The sequence below is a fragment of the Pinus tabuliformis genome, chromosome 3_1 (genome assembly GCF_031772625.1).
Source record: "Pinus tabuliformis cultivar Carrire ecotype Pingquan chromosome 3_1, CPIR1, whole genome shotgun sequence".
NCBI lineage: Eukaryota > Viridiplantae > Streptophyta > Pinopsida > Pinales > Pinaceae > Pinus > Pinus tabuliformis.
In genome coordinates, this window is record NC_142301.1 from 861589361 (window position 1) to 861594357 (window position 4997).

Sequence of the window (4997 nt, forward strand, 5' to 3'; positions counted from 1 at the left end):
CATTGCAGTGCGTCTGTACGTTTGGAGCTCCATATGTTGTGTTTCCGTATGAATGTGGTCTGGTCTGTCATCTGTTTGGTGTGTGACTGTGTGTTTATCTGTTTGGTGTATTCTCTGAGAGGTGGAGGCAGAGGAAGAGGAAGAGAAAGAGGCGGAGGCGGAGGCGTAGGCGTGTTTGTGTTCCCTGAGAGGTGGAGGCTAAGGCAGAGGCGTGCTTATGTTCCCTAAGAGGTGGAGGCGAGAGGTGGAGGCTAAGGCAGAGGCGTGCTTGTGTTCCCTAAGAGGTGGAGGCGCAAGAAGAGGCAGGTAGCGCATCAATTATTGAAAAAAGACAACTCTGCCCAGGGATCCAATAAAATAAGAAGGGATCATAAATATTAAGATTAGCTGAATGAGAGAGGATTCGATTTAATTTTAGAAACAAATTTCCTTAGCATAGCTCGATTCGATTCCTTTGCTGTAAATTGAAGTTCAGTGTTGTTTGGGTTTTTTAAATTGAATCCTTGGTGAAGCGGAAGTATAGATCCCTAATTGCACAGATCGCTTCTTGCACAAAAATCGAGAGAAATAGGGCTGTCAATATCACGGTTGGATCTGGACGGTGGCTATTGTCGAAGAATGGCCACTGGGAGCATTTTTCTGGAGCAGAAATTCCGCAGAGCCTGTGGTTTTTGGGTTTTTAAAATCAGATCCTCTGCATCCCTACTTGTGATATAGATCCCTACTTGCCAATATGAGGGTTGGATCCGGGCGGTGGCCATCGTCGAATAATGGCCAGTGGGAGCATTTTTCTGGAAGAGAGAGCCTGGGCAACCAGAAAGGACACAAAAATCAGCAACATCTCACTGATTGGGCAACCAAGAAAAAGCGTACTATTTCATTGGAAACATCCAAGAATAGAAAAGAGGGAAACATCTGAAAAACTAAGAAAAAGGAAACATCTAAAATATCTTGGCTTTATCTAATTATGTAGTTTGATTTTATCTTTTGTAATAAAGAGAATGATTGCATTGTTTTATAAAATGCTCATCTCTTCTTCATAAAAAAAGTAGTGATATTGTTTGCAGACCTGTGTTATTCCAGTGTTTGTGTCTACAGTCTGTTCTGTGATTCTCTGTTTTTTTAATTTTCAGATCTGCAAGTAGATCAATTGGTATCAGAGCATAAGATCTTGGAAGCCATCCTCCTGTTCGAAGAATTTTTTTTTTTTTTAAGGGTCATACATTTCACTCCATTCAGTGGATGAAAATCATGCACTCGCCAGTGAATGATTTAGCTAGGGCTCTTCAAGAGCTAATTACGCTGCAACAACAACAATGCCCTCCAGGGAAAATGCAGCTTGATACACGCTTTCAACTGCCCAAATTCTCAGGGCAAATGAATGGTGAGACTGTTGATTCTTGGATCCGCAGCCTCTCCAACTATTTTAGAACCTGTCCAACAATGGACGAGGAGATGAAACTTCAGATCGCCAGTCTACAATTGGAAGGCCTAGCACAAACATGGTGGGATACTCATCTTGAGAATATGTCCTTGGTTGTGGAACTTGGAGAACAAGCCGAGAGCAAATCGACGCCTATCACATCTTGGAATCTCTTTTGCGAGGCCTTACGTGAACGCTTCTATCCTCCAGGATATATACAAAATCTCCTTGCCAAATGGTTGCAGCTTCGACAACTACCCAATCAATCAGTGCAAGCCTACATTGATGTCTTCTGCAAGTTGCGCATTCAACTCCATATATCCGATCCAGACGAGGTACTAATTATCAAATTTAATTCTGGTTTGCTAATGCTTCTTCGTCGTGAAGTTGAGTTGTTTGATAGTGCTTCATTAGACAAGGCCTTTATTCGGGCCCTGGCGGTGGAACGCAAAGTGGGTACTCGACTCCGATATCCTCAAGCCAGAAATGGTCCATCTTCCTTTGATTCTTCTAATGTCGCCTCTGCCTCATTCCCCACACCTCACCGCACCCCCTGGTGCACATTTCACAAGACCAACTCACATGCTTCTGCAGATTGACGAGTATTGAAAAATCTCCGCCCCCAGAAAACTCTTTTTACAGAGGTCGAACAACCAAAGGCCACTACCCCACTTCCAGCTGTTTCTCTCGAAAATCCGACAGAAGTGGACCCCTCTCTCATCCTCATGATTGTAATGCAACAAACACCTCTGTTACGCCTTTGTTTACCCATAATTGTCAAATCAAACATGAGTTGGCCACGCTTATTCTTGAAAATGGGAGTCAAAAGAATCTTGTGTCACAAGACTTAGTTGAACGCCTTTGCCTTCCCACCACTCCTCACCCCCACCCGTATCAGCTCGGTTGGGTCAGAAAGGATGGTCCTCGTCTTACCATCTCACAATGTTGTGCTGTCACCTTTACTATTGGGCCTTTTCGTGATACTGTGGTATGTGATGTTTCTCCTCTAGATTGTGCTGATTTATTGCTAGGAATTCCATACCAAGAGGCTCGACATGCTATTTATCATGCTACAGATCACCAATACCACTTGCAGCACGATGGGCGCACCTATGTGCTCACATCCTCAGCTAGCACATCAACCCAACCTTCCATTGGCAAAGCTCCCATTATAAGAGTCAATTTAAACCAAGATGTTTCTTTGTGCTTGGTTCGCCGTGTCAAGCCAGACAACCTCACCAATCCAGTACCTCCTTCAATGGCTCCTCTACTCCATGAATCTGCAGATGTCTTCACCCAACCCACAGGGCTGCCTCCAGCATGCTCTGTTGAACACCACATTGATCTTGTTCCTGGCGCTTCCTTACCCAATGCCCCATCTTATCGCCTTGCTCCTCGAGAGGCAACTGAGATAGAACACCAAATTGAAGAATTGTTGACATCCGGTCATATTCAGACGTCATCCTTGCCATGTGCATCTCCAGCTTTTATTATTCCAAAAAAAGATACTTCTGAATGGCGCCTCGTGGCAGACTATCGAGCCCTTAATAAATCCACTGTTAAAGACCTTCTGCCTTCTATGATCCAATATGGAGGAATTCTGCCTTCTAATACAGGAGGAATTCTGCCTTCTGTGATCCAATATGGAGGAGGGATGCCTCAATACAACTCTTCAGGTCATGTAATGGGTACACAGCCTCAGCAAGGCCACTGGTTGAATCAATCTAATATGCGACCAGGAGGGCCATCGGGGATTATGACTAATATGATGCATCAGCAAATGCCCCAACCCAATGCTATGTTGCCTGCACAAGCACAGGCATTGCTGCAGCAGCAAAGATTTCAGGCAATGCAGAGTGGTGTTCCTCATTTTCCTCCTGTGCCAACTCAACAAGTATTCAATTCACATCCTCCACCTGCCATGCACAGATACAATGAGGCATTTTTGGGTGGGGATTTTAGGGATCAGCGTAGTAAGTCTCAACAACGTGGAAAGCAAAATCAGCGTAATAGCCAACAGAATTCAGATACGAACAGCCAGTCAAGTAGGTCTAATAATGGCTGGCCACAGTTCCGATCAAAGTATATGTCTGCAGAAGAAATCGAGAGCATTGTTCGCATGCAGCTTGCTGCAACTCACACCAGTGATCCCTATGTTGATGATTATTATCATCAGGCTGTGCAAGCAAAGAATGCTACTGGTTCTCGAGGAAAAAGTCAGTTTGCACCATCTTCTCTACGTGAATTTCCACCGCGAACAAAAGCTGTAGCAGAGCCACATGCTTATCTTCAGGTAGAGGCACTGGGAAGAGTGCCATTTTCTTCTATTCGCAGGCCTCGTCCACTTCTGGAAGTGGATGCTCCTTCAACACCACATGCCACAGGTGATAATGTAAATGAACCTAAGGCCACTGAGATACCCCTTGAATAGGAACCAATGCTGGCCACAAGGATTGTTATTGAGGATGGGCTGTGCCTTCTTCTTGATGTGGATGATGTTGATCGGTTTTTGCAAGTATCTCAACTACAAGATGGTGGGGCCCAATTAAAAAGAAGGTCGCAGATTCTGTTGGAAGGATTAGCAGCTTCTCTGCACTTAGTTGATACTCTTGGAGCAGAGGGTGGCCATCCAATTGGGTTGGCTCCAAAAGATGACCTTGTTTTTCTACGCCTGGTTTCTCTTCCCAAAGGGAGAAAACTTCTATCAAAATACCTTCAGCTTCTCACACCTGGAAGTGAACTTGCACGAATTGTCTCCATGGAAGTTTTTCGTCATTTGCATTTTTTGTTTGGTAGCTTAACTCCAGATCCCAGTGCTACAGTTGGGCTTGCTAAGACTGTGGCTATGTGTGTTTTCAGCATGGATTTAGATGCCCTTATTGCTTGTTTGACAGCAGTAGTTTGTTCTTCAGAGCAACCACCACTTCGTCCTCTTGGAAGTTCTACTGGTGATGGGGCATCGGTGGTTCTAAAAGCTGTTCTGGAAAGAGCTATAGGTATCCTGACAGATCCACGTGCTAGTTATACCATTCAAAAGAGAAATATTTGGCAGGCATCATTTAATTGCTTCTTCAAATTATTGACAACATACTGTACTAATAAGTACGATAGTATCATGCAATCCCTATCATAACATTATGAGGCACTTGCGGATGCTAAGCTCATGTACAGCACCTATGACAAGGAATTCTACAGTTTAGTGCAAGCTTTGAAGCAATGGCACCATTACATTCTTGGCAAAGAGACCATCCTCCATACAGATCATCATCTGCTAATCTTCATCAATTCACAACGAAAGATTCAAGAGCAACGCCATTTAAAGTGGGCTTCTTACATTCAACAATTCCATCTGGTGATTAAATACAAGAAGGGGACAAGTAATAAGATGGCTGATTTGTTAAGTCGACCGCCTGCTCAGGTCCTACACATTCTAGAGGTGCGTTGTGCTGCATATGATGCTTGGAAAGATATGTATACAATAGATCCGGTTTTTGGTGAGATATGGGAAGCTTTGCAACACCTTACAGTCATCAACCAAACTCCCTTTCTTGATTATACCATTCGTGATGGATTT

At 44.0% G+C, this 4997-nt stretch overlaps 1 pseudogene; it reads left to right on the top strand.

Moving 5' to 3' along the window:
• Positions 1-2681: 2681 nt before the first annotated feature.
• On the top strand, positions 2682-4556 carry LOC149190302 (protein PAT1 homolog pseudogene; annotated as a pseudogene).
• The last annotated feature ends 441 nt before the right edge of the window (positions 4557-4997 follow it).